Source organism: Passer domesticus, chromosome 2 (genome assembly GCF_036417665.1).
Source record: "Passer domesticus isolate bPasDom1 chromosome 2, bPasDom1.hap1, whole genome shotgun sequence".
Taxonomy (NCBI): Eukaryota; Metazoa; Chordata; class Aves; order Passeriformes; family Passeridae; genus Passer; species Passer domesticus.
This window is the reverse complement of record NC_087475.1, coordinates 118,498,176-118,522,519: the sequence shown is the minus strand read 5'-3', so window position 1 is coordinate 118,522,519 and position 24,344 is coordinate 118,498,176. Positions and strand designations below refer to the sequence as shown.

General features: G+C 38.1%; 1 long non-coding RNA gene across 1 annotated transcript; it reads left to right on the top strand.

Moving 5' to 3' along the window:
- Positions 1-228: 228 nt before the first annotated feature.
- On the top strand, positions 229-9,649 carry LOC135295627 (uncharacterized). The gene is made up of 3 exons (XR_010357760.1): positions 229-720; positions 4,530-4,615; positions 6,156-9,649. It is a non-coding gene; the product is annotated as an uncharacterized LOC135295627 (long non-coding RNA).
- The last annotated feature ends 14,695 nt before the right edge of the window (positions 9,650-24,344 follow it).

Genomic DNA, 24,344 nt, shown 5'->3' with positions numbered 1-24,344 from the left:
GGGCCAGGGATACCAGGGTTGGGCACTCTGAGCCTGCAAAGGAACCTGGATGGGGTACTCTGAGCCTGTGCCACAGTGTGATCCATGGCACATTGGCGTGACTCCTAAATTTACACCCTAAAAGACATGCCTCTGGTGCAAGCTGGAAGGCTGACTGCCCTGGCTCCTCCCCACCTCTTCAGCTACAGGTGCCCTTGGCAGGAATTACCTGCAGGTGCAAAAACACCATAGGAGCCAAATCCTGAAGAAGCAGGCAAGCGTTAAGGTTTGATTTAAATATTTCCTTTGAATTTGTATCAGGTGCAGGTGTCAAGGAGGGCTCTCTGTGAGGACTGGCTGGAGCTGCTCCATGCCCAACACAGCTGGTTCCAGACAACTCCAGCTGAGCCACTGTGGCAGCCACATGTAGGAGAAGGGGCTGAAATTGCCAAATGAGAACAAAAAGGGTCAGAAACAGAGGAGGCAAGGTCAGAGGAACAGCAGGAGGAGGAAGAAGGGGAGGAGAAGGTTCTATCTGGCTCCAGACAAGGCACCCACTTCAGCCCATGCAGATGGCCATTCCCAAGGGATCTGCTACCCTGGAGAGCAGGGAAAAGATGTGAGAAGGATAAAACCTCAAAGAGAAACATTGGTTTTGGACTGTGACCCCCTGGCCTGCTTGCACTTCTCAGGTGATGGAGTCTGGGGAGAATATGTGAAGCTGACCCTGGGAAAAGGAAGGTAAGAGGTGTTTTCAAGTTTGTATATGTATTATTTTTGTTTAATGGTACCTGCATCAGCATTTAAATACTTATTTTAATTGGCAATAAATTCCATGGTTTGTGTCTTTCCACAAAGGTAATTGATGTCGCTGTCCTTATCTGAGCACATGAATTGTCTTATTCTTGTTTTTCCTACTTTCTTCCTCTCATCCCTCTGAGTGAGGTGAGTATCTGAGCAACTGTGTGGGATTTTGGCTGTCAGCCAAGGCTAACCCACCACAGATTTATTTTATTTAAAATAAAAATTACTCTAAAATGCCTACTTTGTGTGGGTTTTTGTTGTTGTTGTTTTTGCTTTGGGGCATTTGCAAATATTCAAATATTTCCAGCTAAAAGAAGACTACTCTTAGTTTGGGATGTTTTGCATTTGAATAAAAGCATTCCCAAAAAATTGACCCTGATGGATAAAAGAGAAAGTTCTTCAAAGACATCAAGTGAAATTAAGTTACTGAAAATGTTTTGTTAAGCTTTGGATGAGCCCCTTGGGGAAATTTCTAAACAGAGCTTCTGATGCCTCCATGTTCTCCACAGGTTAAAAGAAAATTTAGAATTGAATTTAATGCTCTTTGAACCTAAAATCAATACAAACTCAGAATAACACGGCGGTGAAAAAGTGATTTTAATTCAAAACAGAAAGCAGAATGCATCCCTGGTCATTTTAGATTTAGGAAAATTAATTAACTTTGACACAAGTACAAGTGAGCTGGTTCATTGCGTGTCTTTCGAAGTCCAAGACAATCTTCTTAACAATCTGCTTAGTATAATTGGAGTAAATGGAGAAATACATTTGAAAATGTCAGGATTGCAATCGATATAATTGACCAGAAAGGGGTAACAGCTTTGTTACTCCCTTATGCAGCCAATGAAATGCTCTATTTTAATGAGACTATCCCAGAGAGGTTTACATTTAAAATTATAAGAAATAAGTTCAGCAGCCTGCAGAAGGTGAGACGGAATCCCATTCAATTCCTGGAGTTCTCATTGCAGACAGAAGTTTTGATGATAGACTTTGAGAAAAAAATAAGGTTCTTGTCCCAGTGAGACATTAACTGATCTCAATTACCTTAGAGCTAATCAGTGTTAAGGATGCTGAAAGTTAATAGTTTTTGCTGGAGTACCATGGCTTATCTACATTTCCTTGATACTTGAAAAAAAATTTTTTGCATGTTCTTTGTACTGAAGATTAAGCTTGTAAATATTCATGCTTAGATGAGGAATGGAAATACAGGATGAAGACACATGAAGAGCTGACAGTCATGTAGTGAGTTTGAATATAGATTAGAAGAAAACTGTTTCAAAGTGAAAACTAGAGTTTAAAAATCCACAATTCCATCATAAAATATTTTTTATCAGAGTTTTCTTTTATTTTGAATAGCTCCCATTAATAATTTCACTTTTGGAAGAAACCCTTATGCTCCAAGTAAAATTTCAACTGTTAATTATTAAGGTGGTCTTTTTAATGTCATCTTTGCCTCAAAGTGTCTTGGTTTCCTCAAGTGAAAATGTGCTAATTTTGACAGTGAATGAGCTAAAAACTCAAAGTGAAAATAAAATTGCCCAGTACCATAGAAACAAAAAAAGTCTGTAATATGAATATCCTTTGGTTCTTTACATATGAGCTGTTTGTCAATGTTTGGTTTCTTCTAGTTTTTGCTGTTCCTGTTAGAAGCCAATGTTAATTATAATGATCATGATTATTTTACAAAAATACAGTAAACCCCAGTCTTTCTTCAACGCAGAAATCTCACCAGAGCTGGCATTGTTTGTTTGTTTATCTTTGTTAAGTTGGGTTTTTTTGGGGTTCTTAATGGTAGGTTTTCAGAAGCACAATTCCAGAAAGAACTTTTTTTCTTGTGTTTGTTCTGCAAGTGATGGTCAGCTGTTGTAGCTGTCTGCATCTGCTGTGTCTGTGCACTCAGAGATGATCACTGCAAAGAGAATTGCTTCATGTGTGTATCACAGCTGGAGGACAGTCCATATGTTCACGACCTCAGCAAAATATTATCTGACTGTCAGACTGACAGAGAAAACACTGAGAAGTGAAACAAAATTCATTCCCATACCTATTTTGCCTTAATATGATTAAGCATATTTCTCCCTGAATAATACTCCCCAAAAGCCCAGGTAATAATGAAATTAGGACACAGCTTATCAGTAAAGACAATGAAATAGGTACACTGATCAGATACTGAGGCATTTGACAGTTTTCCCTTTGTAATAGATATGGAGATAAATTTTAAAGGCTTTATTCAGTGCTTAGCTGAAATGATGAAAGCTACAAACTGCTTCTCTGGAAAGAAATTAAAACAAAAGACCCACAAGAACCTCTGTACAAGGATGTGCCTTCATGCCAGGTGTGCACCGATGCAAAAAGATGGGTGGGTAGAGAACAATTTTGTGGAGACATTACAGCTTGCACTGAAATTTCTTAGAACTGAAAACAAAAATTTCCTCCCTCTCCTGCCTTCCATATATTCCAGATACTTCCATAACTATCTTCATACTGAAAGATAACAGATCCCTTCTCCTTCTCCTTCTCCTTCCCTTTTCAGAATTTTGAGACATTTTCAGTTTCAATGTCATCCACCTCTTCTTTGATCCCACAAGATCACTTTATCAGTCTCACTGTTTAATCCTTCTCCCCAAGGCTGCTTCAGTATCAGAGACTTTCCTGAACTTTGTACAAATTTAGAAAGCTCTTGAAGACTGTAAAGGCATGAAAAACTATAAAGGTATGGATACAAGGAATTAAAGCTTAAAATAGGATTTCTGAAGTGGAGGTCTGCTAAATTAGTGGTCTTTGATCAGTTATTAGCCTGAGTTCAGGAAGAAAATTCATAAAGTTTTGAAATACTAAGCACAGGAAATGAATGTTTGAAATATGTGTAGCTGCTGAAACTTTTAAAAGTGTAATCCACAGAATAATTTAGAACATGCCCAATGTCCCTAGTGACAGTGATGACATTTTAATCTTTGGCAAAATTAAGGAAGTACTCAGGCAAACTTTTGGGATATTTGATTGACTGCCTGACAGCTATTAATCTAACATTTCACATTGCCAGCTGAAATGGAATGAAATAATGCTGTAAGTTTTTTCCCCCAGAAAAATTTTATAGAATATTTTATAAAAATAACAAAAACTCCAAAGAAGATCAGCATTGAAAAATTGGTCAGTATTGAAAAATTGCTTTGCATACAGCCCAACATTCTGTGGGAAAGGTATCTTAACACCATTTCTCATCCGATGAGCTGAGGTAGAGCCTCTTCATTCTAAGCCAGGAAAATCACCAAAGTGTGATTTCCTTTTTTAAATCTGTCTCCTCACATACCTTACCCCACAGCTGAACCTGCTAGAGACTTCTATTCATGATCACTTCTACATTTTACCAGACTTTTTCCCACTGTCTGCAGGATATAAATTACTGTCTGCCTCCTGGTTCAGTCTAAGTAAAATATCATGTGTGAACAGTGATGCTTAATGATGACCAGATGTCAGCATCTCAAACTCTGACATCTTTCTTAAGACAGGCTTTGAATACTGACTGACTGAAACATCATTTCCCTCCATAACTTTGGGCAAAGTGCTTGTGGCAAAAACCCCACCATAACCCAAACAACAAGCAAAACTCCCCTGTCTAGTTTAGGCAATCTAGAGTATGAATTTCCAAAACTTCTTAAGTCCTCATGGTAGCTAGAGGGAAAAGTAAGCCTTCTGTACATTTTATAATGATGCCATAAATACTCAAATTTGGTAACTGACCATTTTAGGTGGAGAAATGAATTGTTGAAGAGCAATACAGGAAGACAGCCAGGTGGTATCCAAAGAAACTTCAGCTCAGATTCAAACAATCCAGGTACATATTTTATACTTAATCTGTCACCTTCTTATAGAAAAAAAAATTCACAAAGCAAAACCAGAAGGCGACTGGGCATAAAGAGTGAAGAGCACCTCATGTTTCTTCAAGATAAAGATTGTTTAGATGGACAGACTTGAGACCCTACAAAACTGCTCACTTCAACAGGCAAACACCGAGTTGTTCACCTGAAGGAATCAGGCAGACTTGAGAGGAAGTATTTTCCTGTAACCTGTTTGAAGTGACACTCTCTTGGCAATAGTTCCTAGAAAAAGAAAACAGTTCATCCATCTAAAGAAAAAAACTCCCCCAACGAAGGGAAAACCCTTCAGTTTTCAAGCAAAAAGTGTATTAGGCCTGCAGAGAGAGAAGTAGAAAAGATAATCTTAACACTGTGCAAGCTTCAAGATAGACATTTCACAAAGAAATCTGACCAGCCCTAGGGCCTGAGTCTGTCTGTCCTGCAGAGAGGAGTAACAAAGTGTACTCAGGTGTGACTGTATGCCAGATGTTCATGGTGCATAGTGTGTGCCACTAAACCCAATATGGTATTTCCATGACTTCTGTCCCTTTCCTTTTCACCCCTGCATTTTTAATGAAGACAAGCATCTCTGAATGCATAGGTGAACTCAGAAATTGTTCACCACATAACATAAGATCTGTGCCTGAGCCTGTGCCTCTGATGTTGACTCCAAGAAATAAGTGGCATCATTATTATGTGCTGTCACTCATCATAAGCTGTGAGAATGCTTTCAGCTGAAAATAGATGCCTTTTTTGCATAGTGAAGGACCACCAGTATTTCTTATTTGCTTTGTATTGATTTACACATACAAAGTTCTTCTGTACCTTAATAGAAGAAATTATATCCTCTTAAGGTATTTTAGTCCCAGAAGCAAAATTCTACCAGTTAAAATCCTGCTTAACATTTTTGTTAAGTGCTATATAACTACTCTGAGGGTTTTTTTTATTTTCATGTAAAAGTCTAGTTTTATCCTTCTCAATATATGTGTTGACACTATTATTTATAGTTAAATTAAAATTCATACTAATAAAAGCCAGTGATCATAGCAAAGTTTGCTGTTAATAGTTGCCCAGCCTGCTAGAATTGTGGTCTGTTATGTTCATCATGCAATGGAATAATATCATCATTAGGAAGCTCTTTCCCATATAATTAATTAATTATTTAAACACTATGGGATTTTTATTGAAGATCTTTTTTAGTGCCATGTATAACATAAAGATACTACTATTAAAATAATTTAAGTAAAAAAGTAACTCTCACCCTGGAAAAAATTGTTCAAGAGTATTTAGTAAATAAAAGATTATTCAGGAGCAAAAAGTCCATTTAGAATTGTTCAGGTATGGCTATTTTCTCCAAACATGCGGTCTTGTTTGGAAAGACTTACATATTTTCATACAGTGAAATCTATAATAAAGAAATTAAGAAGAATCAACAAGACAAAAATGGACATTCTTGCAAATAAGCTATCCAATTTCCAGTCACAGAAGATTTAGAAAATTAAGCTGTTGTCCTTTCAGGTGCTGGAAACATGGTAGGTGTTGCAAGGTGTTAAACATCCTCTGCATTAAAAGCAACAGATTGGGAAGGATCTTCAAAACTGCAAGGAAGAGACCACCACTAGAAGAGTAGAGGTTTGAAGGACTGATAATTCCAGAAATGTGTCTATGGTTTCCTTTGCTGGAAGAAGCAATTTCTATTTGAAGGATATCACAAACTTATGTACCATTCACTCAAAGCAGTACAGGAGGTACCAAAATGGGTGACAAAATACCTGACAAGGAAGGCAATTATCAGAATACAATCAACTCTGACAACCTCCAGTGTTGCACTTTCATAGTGCTTTTGATCCCACAAATATCACATGTGCTTCATGAAGGACCCAGCAGAAAGGGCGTGACTTGAAATCCACCATGGGCTTGAGGCCAAAATGATGGAAAGTTGTGTAAGCAGTGGCTGGACAGTCAACACTTTGACTGGGATCTTCTGGTCAAGAATAGTCTAATGAACAATCTCATTAACACTGCTGTTAATTAAGAAAGCTAAATTCATCAGGTTTATAGTATTTCAGGGTTTTTATTCCAATATCTTCTTCATATAGAAAACGTGAATAGATTTTGGGAGAAACATACTGCAACTGTATTTGTGCAAAAGGACTTCATAGAGACTAAATGGATTCCTTTGGGTTGAGACTTCAAAGTAGGTCCTGAAAGAAACGTAGACCAACTGAGTCTAAATATAGAATTGTAGCTCTGACCTTTAGATGTGAATTTCTATGCTTTTATTTTAGACTTCACATCCTTGCAAGGGTAGAGCAGGTTGGATATGTTTTAGGGGTCAAAAATAAGCAAAAAGTTGGTATATGGCAATCAAAAAGAGAAGCCAATCAACCCAAAACAAAGTTAAAAATAAATAATGGTGACCAGGAAACATTTAGGATTATAACCAAGGGATATGTGTGCATGAGGTGGTCAGGGAACTGTAGATAGCCCAGGATAATAGGTTTATGTCTTGCCAGCAAGTTGTTTTCAGGTTATATGAAATTCCCATATGATTCTGATGGAAGTATTGCTCCACCTGATTCACAGGATGAATCTGATCTCCTGGATGAGATAAAGGTAAAACTATACTCTGTGGGAATGAATAAAAAACTGATAATCATTGTTCACTGTGATTTTTTACTATGCCAGTGTTTTTCTCTTAAGCAGGAGAAGCTAAAATTAGGGTTATTCATACTGAGGTCATATACCTCTCCTTTGAATCCATCTTTGTTACAGGCCTTATAAAAATAACAAATCATGGACAAAAAATCTCCAAATTTTGTGTGAAATAGAATAGTTGCAATCACTTAGTTTTTTTAAAAGAGCTTTTACTATAATTTACATAGGAGCTCTACATATGGCTCTATGTGAGGAAGTGCACATGAAGCTGACCAGGGAGGAGATGTAAAGATTAGTTTATTTGAATTATGGAACTGGAGGAAAAAGCTTCTACTGCTCTCATCCTCACAGATACCTCTTCTCACACTATTTTAAAAGGTAATTAGAAGAACTGTTTCCAGGAAGTCAAATAAAAATCTACTAGAGTTTCATCCAGTGTGGAGACTTCACGAGCACAATTAATAAAACCCAAACTAGTAGTTTTAAACATATCAGGTGATTACTTGTTTTAGTAGAAGTCTTACAGAATTCACAGAGGGTGCAGATTTGCTGTAATGCTGCTTTTTCTTTCAGGTGAAGGAATTTCAGACTAATCCCTTAATATAGAAACTCTCCAGAAATTGCTTTATATTAGTTATGTTCCCCTTGTCTGTTAAGTGCAAACAAATACCCAGATCTGTTATTCTCCTGTGATTTCAGTTGTGTTCTTTGAAATAACATGCCAATGCTGTGAGTGACATATCCATCCTCTGGTAATTTGTCATTGATAGATTATTCTTTAATTAAAGTTTCAAGATGGATTTTCTCATACTCAGCAACAGCAGCTTTACAGTTTTATCTGGAGGCATAAGGCAACAGTGCAGATCTATAGATGTCATTTAACATAAAGATATTGAAATACATATTTTTATATACTGCAGTCACATAAATATTGGTAATACCTTCATTTTTTTTAAATAGACAGTAATTTTAAGCCCAAAATTTAAACACTTTCCTAGACTAAAAATACTGATGCAAATCAATATATGTTTCAGTAGGCTGGTGTTGGTGCATGTCTGTTCAACATACTGCTATCTGATCCCATGACTTGTAACGTTAATAACAAAATCAATCAAGTGCCACAAAAGTGAATTGAAAGACTCCTATGGCCAAATTTGAAAATAGAATTAAGAACCACAAAACTGATTAGCACTGCATAACCTTGAGACCACTTGAACACCACAAAGGCTGTAATTTTTTATTTAGAGAGAGGCTCATCAAAATATTTTTAGACTATGACAGGGTCAAGCTCATCACAAAATAAGGTGGAAGACACACTTGTTTAAAAGATGGATGCAGTAAGAGGTATAAGGCCATGGTTTGCAGCTCTATAATATAAAATAATTTTAATTCATCTCTCTCAAAACAAACAAGCTTCCAAACAAATAAATAAAGAATAGTAAAACAAAGGGAGTGATATTTTTCAAAATAAGGGGCTAGGTAACCTAAGAAGCATGTTGACTTTTTTGAGCTCTGCATTTTCCCAGCCATCCCAGCCAAGCACTTCTTAACAAAGGAACATTTTTCCAGTGAATTCATTTCTAAGTAGCAGCTAGTTTTCTTTCTGGATTTTTTTTTTCCTTGCCTGTCGCAAGGTGATGAGTTGGGAGTGAAAGAACTGGCAGTTTTCTCTTCACAGACAGGTGTGATTTAGGGGTATTATTTCTATTTTCAGTATACTGTGAATCACAGAGATTTGGAGTGCAAGGTTTGCACAAAATGTAATGAGTCAAAGCCTTAATAAATATTTACATCTCTAGTGTAAAACTAAATAAACTATAGGTCCAGAGTACTGTAACCTTTCATTAAAAAAATGTGAACTAGCCCCCACAGGACATGTCAGCTTCTCATACATCACATGAAATTCAACACAAACATTCAGGAGCAGCAGTATGCTTTGCAGCATTTATTAAACTCACTCCTTTATCCTCCCTCCTTACAATTCTTCTAATAATGTATTATATGGCAAATGATTATTGGGCTTGTGTTGGCTTTTTTAATGAAAAAGCCACAAAATATGTGCCATGGAGAAATGAGAAAATTACATAGTTGTTGGGAGAGAGTATGGAACCTATAATGCAACACAACATAATTGGTGTGCAAGTTCCCTTCCTTACTGATTTCTGTCAAAATCCTGATTCATATCTTGCTACTTTCCAGCCTCCTTTGGCAATTTTATTGTGCTTACAAGGTGTACCATTTGTCAAAGGTTAATAAATAAATGGTGATTAATAAATAAGTGTAGCATGCTTGTCGTTATCAATAAGTAATTATTTAACACTTAATAATGAACTATTTATTAAAACATATGTTAATCTTCTCCTAAAATTTTAATTAAAGTCTGACTTATAAATAATCCCCAAGAAATTACTTATTCCCATTTATGAGGCAGTCTTAACTCTCTAAGGTGTTTATGATTTCCAGAATTCTGCAACTATGCTCACTCTGTTTTGGATATCAAAAAATATATTAAACCCATATTCTTTTGTACTTTTTGCCTGGTTTCCTTTGTCTGCTCCCACTTCTCTTTTTCACCATCCTTTTCTGAACATTCATTGTGCTTCTTCAGCCAAAGACCCCACTTTAATTTATACTGGCTGCCTTACCCACAAGTCATTCCCTTCTGGTGAGACAATATCTTTTTGCTGGAGACAGAAAAAAAACATAAAAGGTGGGGGGGGGGGGGGGGGGGTTGGTAAAGGAAGAAAATTAAAAATGTGTTTTATATTATTGGGCTGTTGCCAGCAGCACAAAATGGCTTATAACCTGGCCTGGTAGCAGGGTAGCAGTCTGTGAGCTTCAAGCACAGTCTTCACGTTAGAAATAGGTATGAAGACAAATTTATATTCATAAAACACACAAGATCATGCTCAAGATGTTTTAAATCTTTTTCTTTAACCAGGGAGCAGCAATGCTTAAGTTACCCTTTTCTTCATGAAATGTGTAATGGTGCTCTTTTAAGACATGCTGCATTGTAATTACTGCTTTGCTACTGCAGTGTACTTCAGGGAATTGTAACTCACTGAACAAAGGTATCTTGCTTTTAGTTGCTGAACAGGCAATTAGCTTTCTCCAAAATGGCATTTTCATATCCCAGCAGCCCCATGAAGCACGAAAAAAAAGTCTATACATCATATATTGAGCTCTCTCCTGTTTCACAGACTCTGAGGCTCCTTTCACACACGCTGCTGATCTGCGTTTGTCAGTGAAAAATCAGAATAACAAAGCAACATTCCACTCCCTCTTGTCACTTGTCATATCTTTGCACCAAAGGAAATTTGCACTGATCAGCTGTAGCAATTTGGGAGTATTCAGCCTAGAAGCTGCCTCCTTCTTCTTATCTTTTACAAGGGAGGTACTGGGTTTTGTGTGCTGGGGGAGGATTGATCCTGAGTCCTAGCATTGGATTTCATAGGTCCCCAAACTTTAATAGTTTTGAGGGAATCATCCTCCATTAAACATTTTTCCTATAAGGGTTTCCTGCAAAGCTTCAGTGGTTTTACCCCCAGGAAAAAAGAACAGTATAGATTTGTCACCCCTGAATAAAGCTGAAATTTAGAAAGATTTCTTCTGAAAAAGAAATGGTTAAATCCAGGGGAAAATATTACAAAACCAAAAATCACTTTTCCTTGCTGTCTCCCAAGACTTCTTGATGGTAAGTCTTGGGAAGAAAAAAGTCCTCCACACCTGACTCCTACCTTTTAAACCTGACCTTTAAAATGAACACAGGAAGCTGGTGGCATAGCCTTCTTCATCCCATCTGCTTTGCTTCAGGGAGCATCTATGTATTCTTTTCCTTTTATCTGTGGTAAAACTTTCCCTCCTAGCCTTCTTTTCTCAGCATCCTTTGCTTCACATTTTCATGAAATGCGGGTTTTAGATTTGTTCTAAAAATGTAAAAGTACTAATCCTCCTTCCTTGTTCTTCAGGATTGGTATCCAAGACACATAAATGCAGTTGTAGTGAAGAGGATCCTTCATTTTTGTGAAGGGTTTACAGTCCCATGGCATTCCTCAGTCTCACATTATTCATGTTTATAGTGACTTTCATACTGAGTTCAGTCTTTTCCAGAACTCTCACTGTAGAAGGAATAGGATCATTCTCTATATAAGTGACCTCAGGATTGTCCTGACTTGCCTACACCATGGGACTAGGAATTTAGGGTCAACTTTGGCTCATTGACCTTGAGCAGAGCCTAGGCCACAGCAGTGTCCATGCAGCCTTTTGATAGGAAAAAAAAAACAAAATAAAAAACAGCAAAGCTTTGTACTGTGGAACATTTCAGAGTTCTTAAATAAGTTCTCTTCTTATTGTAAGGGAGCATGTTTTTAGTGAGAATTTTCAGTTACTGCCACAACCTCCCCAGGGCTGTGGTGGACTACCCATCACTGGAGGTCTTCAAGGTGTGGCTGGGAAGGACTCAATAATCTCATCTAAACTCCCTTTCCTGTGAAAGATTGGACAAGAGGATCTTGAAAGGTCCCTCCCAGCCTGGGTTCTTCTGTGGTTTTGTGATTCCATGGGATTCTGTGAGTAGCAGGCCTCAATGAGCTTGCAAAGGGAGAGCTTTTAAGGATTTTGTTTTCCAGTTTGGAACACCAACAGCTGTGCACTAGGGGAAGAAACATATAACAGCTATCATACAACCCAAGTTGTCCAAATGGAATATTAAAGTTCTGATACTCACAGAATAGACATCTTGACCATGTTTATATCCAAAAATAAATTGTTTAGTCCCTCAGCTAAACTTTTTCAGTTCAACAGGTGAGCTACTCCCTTTTTAATATATTAAAGTCATTTAACAATTTGTCCACTCTTTTTGACCTTTAATATTCTCTATGGGATATTCTTGCACACATGCCTGTATTTTAAGTCCAGTACAATCCATTAGACCTCATATTTATACAGTTAGCTTCCAACTTGATACATCAGAATACCTGTTACTCTCTACAGTGCCAGATGTGCGTGACAGATCATTCCCCATCAGTGACACGGACCCAACTGAAGCAATTCCTACAACTGCCCTACAAATTCATACCAGCATAATTATTCAAAGCAAATAAAGAAGCATTATCTGATATCAGCTTCCTGAATTAAGAGGAAAAATTATTTTTTTTAAAATAGGAATTATTCCAAGGAATATTTCAGAGGAAAATGGTGATCCTGTCTAACAAAAATAATCGTGCCACACTGATAGAAATTTATTCTGTGTGGCTATTCCACAGTGTGCTGCCACAGATTTCTGGGAGGCTTGGATGACAGCAGGCAATTGCCATCAAGAAAGCAGCAACTCCTCTCAGGCTCTCTGCAAAGTGCTGATGTGTCCACAGACTGGGTGAACAAACAACTTGCTTTCCGTACTGCTGAAGCAAGCTGTGTCAACAAGACAGAATTTGAATTATTACATGCTGCTGTTACATCTATAGAAGCAGAAGAAGGGAGTAGATGATTATGGCACAGAGCTTGTGGTTAGGGAGTAATAGTAGCTCTTCAGCATTAGTTGCTGATGGAAAACATCTGCTTCCTTTCCCATCCCCATGAAACAGGCACTTGGGAAATGTTCCCGCATGATATCTCTCTGATCTGGGTCATTCCTCTGCTTGGAAGTCTTACGCAACTTTTGGATCCACTGAGAAATCATTAAATATCAGAATGGAAAGCAGATAAGGGATCTGCTGCCTGCATTCCTGCATGGTGTCTGACATGTGGCATGTGGCCTCCAAGTGCATGAAAAGCGATGCCAGCCCTGCTGCTGCAGCAGGAGGCACAAGAGGCCCTTTATCCTTCCCTGGGGCAGGAGTGGGGGCAATCCAGATTCCCAGACTGCTTCCATCAGAACCCACCACAGCCCACGCTGATAATATTCATCTTCAGCTGCAGCACACTGAGCTCAGGTTTTAACTAGCCCTACATCATGAGAGGGACAGGAATGTCACACATGATTCTGGGCAGGGGCTTTATTTACTGGTTACAAATATCCCCTTTTTTTTTTTTTTTTTTTTTTTTCCCAGGCACATGTTTTCTTTTCAGGACTAAAGCTCGTTCATGCTCTTCAAGGTAAACCACACAATGTATCATCATGCAAAAAATGTAAAGAATGTGATGCAAAGGAGTGGTGGTTTTTCTTAGCCACCATGTTTTCAAAGTTTGTCACCAGCACATTTAATCCACAATACAATAAAAAATAAATGATCCAGGTTGTGAAATAATGACTGAAAGGGAATAAGAACATTAGAGGAGAGGCAATTTTTCATTTTGAATCCAAATTTAACCAAAAGGGTGGCAGGATTGATTTCACAGTCTCATGAAGTAGTGCCTGCAAAAGGAAGAAATGAGGGTTTTCCATCTAAAGAATTTCTCATTGCAGAAAGTGTGAATATAGAATGATTTCCCCAGCCACTGTATTAATCATTCAGGGTCTGAAGGGAGCTATATTTGTATATATAAACTATATATGAACATACACATATAGAGAGAGTATATACTCTTACAGATAGGAACATAACTGAATCTTACAGATAAGCATGAAGGAAGATAACAAGCCTTTCTTTTATATTCCTTAATGATACACATACAGGAATCTTTTTTTTTTTTGATTGTGTGAGTTTATATGTAATTAGTAGATAAGTGAGGTGAGGGAGATAAGAGTTTTATTTCAAGGTGCCTTTATTTTATGTGTGTAGAATGTATCAGTGTTAAAATGGCTGTATATAATTGAGTGTTTTATTCACATTGTGTGTATGTCAGATTGGTAACTGTAATTGTGTTCAAGTCTCAAAGAAACTTGGTTTAAAACCTATAAGGACTGTAGTAAAATAAAGCAGGAAAGCAAGTTTTAAAAGTTTCCCCACACATTGGTGGACTATGATAAAGCATCTCTTCATAGTTAAAGCATCCAACCATTATGCTTCATAAATCCAAATCTGTATTACTCACATTTATTTACAATATTTTGGGAGAAGCCTGGCACTGTACCAGAAATACAGTTTAAAAAGCAATAAATGTCAGAGAAAAAAATCCCTTCTGTCATCAAGTGATAAAAGAAGAGTTTGCTAAATATATAGTGATGAATTAAAATATTACTAGCAAGACAGAGCCTATACATAATCTTGGAAAGGAAATTCTGGAGATGAAGAGATACTGTAGTACAAGCTAGCTGTTCTGTAAATAACAAAATAAAACACTACAATGAGCCATCTGCTTGCTCTTAATGGAGACAATTGGAAATTCTCACACTGTATTTATTTATTTACTTTAAAAGGACATGATTTCTTTCATTTATCTTTAAGCATTTAGGAATATTAATTAAAATGTCTAAGGAAGGTATCAGAGGGAGATGGATTTGAAGTAGCAGTTCTGAGTCTTATTTTGTTCCTTGGTCTGTGACAAATCAATTTTAAAACGCTGATTTGACATCCCTGATACACAGAATGAGATAACAAAGCCAAGAAATTGTTCTCTTAAATACAGGCTCATCTCTCTTGATTCAGGGGGACTGTTGCTCACTTCTATTGTTTGCTAAAGTCTAAATCCATGACAGCATTCTGGGGGAAAAACACCAAGAAAATGACCAAGCTCAAAGCTGGGATTCCAAAAATTCCTAAACCCTATTCCTGAAGTATTGCTAGTGCAAATAAACTAAGAGCAAGACTGCATTGACTGCTTGTACAAGATTTGTTTATGTGTGGCAGGGAATGCTTTTTCCCAACAGTGTGGCAAGAGAGCATTTATCCATGATCTAGCACACTTGGATTAGGTGTTCTCCTCCCACCTATTTGAATACTTTTCTACTATTTAAATATGTTTTTCCTCTGTGACACAAAGATATCAGCATGCCATTAATAAAATTATAGTGCCCCACCATTTTAGAAAACATAAACCCCAGGCCCTGTACCTTGTCTTTCAAAGCTAAGGGGAAAAAATCAGAAAAATGTGGATAAATACACTCAACAGCCAGTCACAGGACCTCCTCCTGAACATGTTGGCAACCTCAAGTAATAAGGCTGTCAGATTGTACAAGCCCTGTTTTGATGTGGCCTGGCTCAGGAGATCGTATGTGAGGCAGTTCCCCTGCTGAAATTATTTCAGTGTGCATGAAATAATTGAATCCTCACAAGACAGAATAATATACCATTAAAAAAGTGCAAAGGTAAAGAACTAGTCAAGACTGGTGTTCCAATGTGTGCTAAAACAGAGTAGCAAACACTTGAAGGAATGTTTTATGTCCCAATAGGTTAGATACACATTTGATGTGAAAACGTGTTCCTGTATTTTCTGAATTCAGAACAAACACTTTTATTGTTAGATTGACAGGAAAAGCCATCTCTTCATTTGTGTTTTATCAGAAAGGGATTTAAACACTCAGCACTTAGGCCACTGATGAACATTTCAGTTTCTAAGCTTCAGCCCTGTGCTGTATACAAGTTAGATGAATGAATTTTGCAGGATAAAAGAACTGGTTTTTGTTAGCCTGAGATAACAGGAGTATGAACTCTTACTGGGCTATGCCTGATATTGCTTCCAATGAATAAAAGGACTTACTGCCCTAAGTACCTACAAAATCATGAATATTATTCCAATTATTTTCTTATATAAACAGTTTCTGCTGCCATCACAAAGATATTATTGGTGGACAAAAGGAAAAAATCTGTGTGGTAATGAATGTCAAGCTAGCTTTCATAAACTATCACACTCCATTAAGATGAAGGATACGCTGAAAAAATATACACCCCCACAAGGTAATACAAATGCCCATAGCCAACAGGATCAAAAATTTGGCAGCTTTTACACTGACATTTCTGATATCATAGAGAAGGCTGCTCTGACAGGCACTGCCAAAGCCCTGTCTCATGGCAAGGGCAATAGGACAAGGAACTGGGACTTTTTTTTAGACATGAAAAAGCCATTTCATTTCTCTAGAGGTGTTACAGAAAGCTGTTAGGGAACACTGGTTACTTTAGCACAATGGAGCCCTGAAGGATAATACAAAATGCAGACATGGGTTTGGAAAAATATCCTAGATTGCATAATTTCATCAAGGTAACTTCCAGAGAGCTACTTGAAAAGTCAAAATGGAAAATTATGGCTTTTACCTTATGAAGTGATTCAACACCTCTAGTGTTGATAAGAACAGGGCTGGGTGGACAGAGGAAGTTATAAAAGTCAAACTTAAATGATATGTAAATCTTTAAAAGAAAATATTATGTAAAAATTTGGGTAGAAAAAGACTACTGTTAGTGCCAGAAAAATGTAGCTTTTTTTTTTTTTTTTTTTTTTAACAAGGAAGTAACATTCAAATAGTAGGAGAAAAAAAAAAGGATTTATGACTGTTGATGTTTATTCTTCTTTTGTTCTAACAGAATATTAACTTATAACACAACATATTTCTGAGTCTGCCTTGGTCTACAAAGATGCAAAAATCATGGGAATATTTGAAAAGACCTCCAAACTCTGATGGGCTGTTGTCTTTACTTGCCTAATTTCCTTAAATCCTCAAAAATACTGTGGCATTATTCCAGGTTTGAATGAGAGCATCACAGAGTTGGGTATCAGAGCACTCTAAATATTAAATTAGCACCACTGAAAGCTTGCTAGGGATGTCTTTAAAGAGAAAAACACTTTTCTGATCCTTCCTCTTTTACCTGTATAGCAAAACTTCCATTAGAAAGAATTATTTTATTTTATTGGTTCCACTATGCAATGTTCGAATATAAAAAGTTTTTATGGGTTTATAAAAAATCTTCAGGTTATACTCCAAATAAAAAACCAAACACAAACACACCCCCACACACACACTTCTCTTTAAAGTACATAAATATAAATACATATAGATGCTCATGTATACTGAAGGCCTTCCAGTCATAGAAGTGTAGCTGAGATTATTTCTTTAACTCAGTTTACTTGGCATCAGTTATGTATACTTTCAATGTTGTCCTCAGAGAGGAAGATTTGGTTTTGTTTGCTTCTTTAAATTGAAAAATCCATTTCTATTTTCCTTCTGGGAAAGATGTCTGGAGAGCATTAATCTGTGAGGAGAGGTAAATTATAGGAGAAGTAATAAAAACAAACAAAATAGTAAATTGTGTAGAGTATACATCAAGACTTCTTTTCGCCTTTTCTCTCTACACAGAGAAGGCACAGCTAGTGGAAATGGAATTGAAATAGTGAAATTACTGGTATGGTTAGAAAAAGTGACTAAACCTTGTTCCTAGACAGCTTCCTATTGCAAGTTTTTTTGCTCCATTCTCTGAAGTAATTGTTTTTGGACACTTTTCCCTGCAGGACATCAGGCCCTGTAAACCTGCTGGTTTGCACCAACTTTTGATTTCTGTTGGTCTTTTCTAAACCAGCTGATGTAGGTTTTGTTCCTATGAGGTCATGGACACATTTTCTCCTACACTTACCTAAATTTTTCTCTGCTCCACTTGAGCAGACCTACATTCTTTTAGGCAAGTTCTATGGCACAGTTGATACCATACATTAAGATCATTTTAAGTGTTTGGATAAAGTCATACTTGCCTATTATCAGAGACTCATTGCATTTTGTCAGATCTTTGGCAGAACTTGAAAAAATACTAAATTACTATGAGAAAGCTTTTGCTTTTTGTGGTCTGAAGATCGATAGCAATTTTCAAAAAAAGACAGACTATGCCTGTGCCTGGAGTTGTAATTTAATGTATTGCTAACATCTGCTTCTTTCGCTTGAATAGGCACACTCACATTTTTACTTATTACCAAAATTTTCAGTTCTTTGAGTGAACTATGTGTTACTGTAACATTTAGTATAGAAATCCTGCATGAAAGAGCTCTCACACATGTAAGTTTAATGCTTCCATCTTCTATTCCTTCCTCTGAAGGGCTATGAATCCACTTCTCCTGCCTTGCAGGTGAAGGTTTGAATCAGTACATGACAGACCTATGTGAGAGCAGATGATCCCATGCCCTCTTATTGTGATTTTTCCATTTTAATATTAATAATCCCTATTATAATATCAATATTCCCTATTCAGTAGAGCAGAAGGAGGTGAACAAGCACCCAAACAGAAATGTGACCCCATATGTTCACTCTTAGGCTACCTGCGCAGGAAATAAAGGACACACTCTTCCTGCTACAACCCATACTTAAAATGCTTAAACTTGTGCCAAGAGGAACCCAGATTTCTTAGCAAACACTCTCATAATAAGGCACAAGCTGTGCTTACAGCCCTTCATCTCTGATGCACACCACACAGAACTGTTTCAGCAGGAAGGATGAAGACTGAAGAGTACAATAAAGACCAGGGTTTAAAGTCTTATGTGGAGCAATTAATTAAGCATATCCAAGGAGAAAGAAAAGATTCAAACATCTAAACCTCTTACTAGTGGAAGCATACACTAATGGCTAATCCACAGAGAAAATGAGCATCAGAATAGGAGGAGATTTATTTTTTTTCTTTGCACAAACACAATGTAGAAATATCTTTGAAGGATGAGCATCAACCAGTTAGAGAAGTAAGGACAACTCAGTGTTTCAATTCCACTGGGCTTTAAATTAGGACAAGAAGTCAGATAGTTACATGTCTCAAGAGTCCTTAAGTAGAACTCCATAAAAATTAGGGACCTCCTGGTGCTAAGAATTCAGCTGAGTGGGGGTCACTTGACTATCTAAACTTTCCTTTAGGTGATGATAGGTGTAAGCACTTAAGACATGTCACAGACATATTTTATGAAAAATCCTTTTGCCAGCATCTTTTCTCCTGAGAAGCTGGGAAGCTTCAGCTTCTCCATGTTTTTCTGCTTTGGAATGTGATTTGTAGAATTGTTTACCCAGCATGTGAAATTGTTTTTACTTGATGACCAATGACAGCCACCTGTGACGAGGCTGCGAGCAGTCACAAGATTTTGTTATCCTTTCCTTTCCTTTCCTTTCCTTTCCTTTCCTTTCCTTTCCTTTCCTTTCCTTTCCTTTCCTTTCCTTTCCTTTCCTTTCCTTTCCTTTCCTTTCCTTTCCTTTCCTTTCCTTTCCTTTCCTTTCCTTTCCTTTCCTTTCCTTTCCTTTCCTTTCCTTTCCTTTCCTTTCCTTTCCTTTCCTTTTTTCTGATGGATCCTTTCTCTCTATTATTTTTTGTATAATTTTAATATAGCATTTTCATATCATATCATATCATATCATATCATATCATATCAGCCTTCTGGAACATGGAGTCAAGATTCTCACCTCTTCCCTTGTCCTGGGACCCTCAAATACAACCATAAAGACAAGCAAGGGCCTGCTGGCAAAGACCAAAGCCATGCTTATGTCACCTTCAGCTGGGCCAGCAGGATGCTCTGGGCTCCCAGCTTCAGCCCTGCCCCAGGCTGCTCCCACTGCTCAAAGGATGCTTTAATGCCAGCTGTTTTCTAACAGCATGGATGTGCAATTCCCAGCTTGGTGTCAGCTCCAGCTTCATCTCAGCAGACATCAGAAGGCCTCAGAGGTTTTATGGATCTGGTCCAAGTCACAGGAACTTAGAAACTGGTCACAATACCTCAGTCTGAAATTGCAGGTGACAAAAAATGCAACTTTGCCATCCCAAAAGTTTAAAAGTTGTTGAAAATCTGGACAGAAACTTTAGTTATGAGTTTAAATCACAAAAATAATTGCACAAAATAAAAAAGACACAAACCCTGTGTTCTTCCCCAGTTGCTCTGTCTGTCAGCTTGTGACTAAGCTCCCCAGCACCAAAAATGCAAGCTGTATCCTGCAGATGAGTCAGTTGATTTGGAGGTCAACATAAGTCAAATATCAGCCTTTCAAAGGCTTCTTCACTAACCTCTTTAGACTGTCTACAGCCTTAACTTGTGTACAAAACAAGTGATCAGCACAGCAACAAATCCTTAAAGTAAATGGAGGAGTAGCACTGTACATTTAATATATGTCTAGACAATAGCCACAGTGTTAGTTTCAGAATTACAGCATAATAAACAGGGGCATATACAGGTTAATTAGTAATAAAGTTGAACTATTAAAGTGGATCTCAGTTAATTCATTGGTTTTCAAAGTATTTTAGGCTAGATGGATTCTAGCCAAGGCTCCAAGCTTATGAAACAGTGATTCATGGCTAATAAGGGCAAATGCCCTAGAGATACGAATATTTGTTACCCCAACATGCTGACCTTTTCCCAAAGAGTCAGAAATTTAATTATCTCCTTTGAAAAGCACAATTATAGAAAAAGTCAAAACCTAATTTATATTCAGTTTCTGCATTTTTCACAGATAAATAAGTAGGGAGAAAGAGAAACTGAAGGAACATTTGAAAATAGCCACAACCAAAATGAATATATGTGTGTGAGTGTATTTTGGGGCACTGAAGAAGACTTCTTTTGCTGCTAGTTTTTTCATCTCTTTCAATTTTGGCTCACTTTAGGTCATAAGCCATATGACTCAAACCTTTATTTACAACAAAGTCAAAACTCAGAAAACTGCCTTGTCTGTCTGTGTCAGCTCTGGTTGGATTATTTGCTTCACTGGAAAGGTAAATAACTGGTCAGAGGGGTCACTGACAGACCCCCAGTGGCAAAGACCAGAATGTAGTTGCCAGTCCCAGATTCACCACCAGAAGCTTCCAGCATGTTCCTGCACTGGCATGCCTTTGCAACTGGCTGTTTCTTCAACTCTGAGTGCAAATGCCAAATAAAAAGGGGCTGTGGACAAAAAATTAAATTCAATGAAGGTTTATTCAAATATTTTTTTTTATCTGCTTTACTGTATGGGGAATTTTCTTCATTAATTTTGTTTCTTGTACCAAGACTCCTCCAACAGCTAAAATCATGACACTGTGAAAATGTGCGGATTAAGTCAGCAGTTGTCCACGGCTAAGCCATCTACATTAAAACATAACAAAAATGCCTTCTTAATTATAAATGGCAAACAAGCTGAATGCAGATAAGCTGACACCCTTTCATCAAGTACGATTCTTTTACAGTGATCTGAGCTCTGATCTACTGTACTCACACAGGATCCCCGGGGAATCTATCTCCTGTAAGATCATATCTTAATTTGCTCGGGTAATATTTTTAGCAATTTGATGTCTTCCTACTCTGTTTCCCACCAAAGAAATAAATCATATTGTGGTCATTAAGTAAACCCATTCATCCAGTTCCATTTGCTATAATTCCGCCTGCTACTGTGTAGCCTGGGGCTATTGATCAAGCATAGCATTCCCATCCAAGAGTGTGTATGTGAGCATGTGTTTAATTAGAAACTTAATTTATTGCGGTGACAGCATGGAAACTTTTAAACACAGGAATTTTCAGCCCTATTTGCAGCTCTTAAAAACATACATGCCTTGTTTGATTGCAGACAGCTTATTTCATTTATACCAGGAATTATTTCCATGATTAAAATGAATAATGTAAAAGTTTCATTCATCTATTTTTCATACCTTCCCTTTAAAAGTTTATAAGCCTCCCAAAAGTAGAAACAAAAGTTATTTGAATGAGTGTATGCCTTTGCTATATTACAGAACCACAGAACCACAGTGGGACTGGAAGGCACCTCCAAACCCCTGTTCAGAGCAAGATCACCCACAGAGGTTGTTGGGGACCATGTCTAGTTGGTTTCTTAATATCTCCAAGGATGGAGATTCCATGGGCTCTTTGGGCAACCTGTAGCATAGCCTAACCCTCACAAAATAAGTGTTTTCTTCTCACTATGTGTGACTTGCTGTACTTCAGTTGGTGCCTGTTGCCTCTTGAGTCGTTAGTAAAAGACACTGAGAAGAGTCTGACTCTGCCTTCCTTACTTCCTCAACCAGGTATTAATATACATTTTATATATATGTACACATTGGTAAAACCCCTGATAAAAACACCCACTGCTCACCCTTGTTTACTTCATCATTAAATGTTCTCAGGTTGGTCAGGCATGGTTCCCCCTTCAGGAATCCATGCTGGCTACTCCAAATCACTTTGGAAATAATTTCTGAAAGACTGAAGTGAGGCTGAGTGGCTTGCTGTTTCCTGAATCCTCCCTCTTGAAGACAGAGTTGACATTTGCTTTCTTCTGGGTCTCAGAAGTCAGATTCATCAGCACAACCGTTCACAAATAATGGAGGGAGAACTGGCAGGGACATGGGACAGCTCCCTCAGCACCTCCTGGCTGCATCCCATCAGGTTCCAGGGATTTGTGTATGTCCAGGTTGTTTAGATGTTCCTTCCAGGTCCTCCTCCAAGAGGTGTAACTCTGCCTTGCTCCAGACTTTTCCCCATGGGTCTGGGGTTCCAGTAACCAAAACTTATCAGTGAAGATCATGGTGAGGAAGGCACTGAGAACCTCACTATCTTCCATCTGTCTTGTCAGCAGGTCTCCTGATCCATTTTTGCAACAGATCCACACTTCCCATGGTTTTTCTTTTCATGATGAATTGTCTATAAACGCCTTTTCTGTGCCATTCAGATCCCTCACCAGCTGCAGCTCCCAGTGGCTGTCCCAGCCCTGTCTCTGCACACCCTGGACAGTGTCTCTATATTCACCTCAGGCCACCTGCCCCTGCTTCCACGCCTCACACATTTTTTATGTTCGAGTTATGTCAGGATCTTTTCTGCTAGCCAGGATTCCTGCCACCTTAGCAAAGGCATGAAGGGGTCCAAAGGAGCAGTGTGCCTAGCTGACAGCGCGATTTCAGAGCAGCAGCACACTGCCATTTTCTGCCTGAAGCACTGAAGGCTGTCACAACCATTTATCTGGGGCACTGAAAGCCACATAACTATTATTTTTCCCATAGGAATCCACCTCCTGGTGAGTGTGAAGCCACAGCCTGCTGTGGGGACCTCTCCTCTGAGGACACAGAGGCTCCCAGCTCTCTGGTGGAGGTCACCATCCCTCCCTCGTGGCCACGGCCCCGCTGGCTGTGCTGCAGGGGAGGCTCCAGCCTGGGAGGGGAACACAGCCAGGGCAGCTCGGGTCACTGCCTGCTGATCACCTGCAGCACACACACGAGCTGGATGACAGAGTGAGCAAAAGCGCCAGTGAAGCAGACAAATGTGATAAAAGATGCTGTGAGGGCAGCTTGAATAATTCCGTGAAGAGCACTGGTTTGTCATCGGGGTACTAAAACCTTGGAAAATTCACGTTAGAAGGATGCGGTATTTTCCTCATTTCTTGATCATAACACAGCAATCCCAAGGTCTATTGCACAGCTAAAACTTAGATTACAATAGGCAAATTGAGCTTTCATAATTTTCATCTGGAATATCAGAACAGAACACCTCCTTCACCCCCCTTCAAATGAGAACTTTCTCTGGTTCTCCCTCAATCCTCCCAATTTTAAAGACCTTACCCATTGCCTATATTTCCTACTTATTTCCTTCTAAAAATACTATTTTTTTCCCTAATATATTTGTATTAAATATGACCATGCTTACCGCCAGAACAGAAACAGCTCACTCCTCTCCTACAAGGCTGCAGCTGAAGTGCCTCTCCTAAGATTAAAGGAAAATCCCTCCTAGGTATGATTTGATTTGAGCATTAGCAAGACATCTGCCAAGATATTAGCACAATTATCCAATATAGTACACACTCTTCTAATTTACTATTTTATTTATTTATTTGCAACATAGACCGTGTTTCATTAACTGATACTTCATTTCTAGTAACCATAAGGAGCTGTCCAAGAAATTGGCTAAGAAAAAAGCAGAGATAACCTCAAGATTCATTGTGTCCCCAGGTAGCACACTCCAGGTCACAGAATCTGGAGAACAGGGAGAAAGAGCTTGTGCTCCTGTCAGGAATAGCCTTCAGCCCTATTTTGGAAATAAATAGGAATTGTACCAATTCCTCCACATCCCACATTTTGTCTCTGGACATAGACTGCATGATGCTTCAAAAGAGAAAAAAAAATTTAAAAGGAGACTGGCAGAAAATCTTGCTATTCTGTTCCACTTTATGTCCAGGACTAGTAAAGTAACTTAGGTGTTGCAAAGAAATGAGGAGGGCCTGTGTCTTGTGTTATAGTTTGACAACTTTATTTGCCATCTTCCTTGGAAAATCCG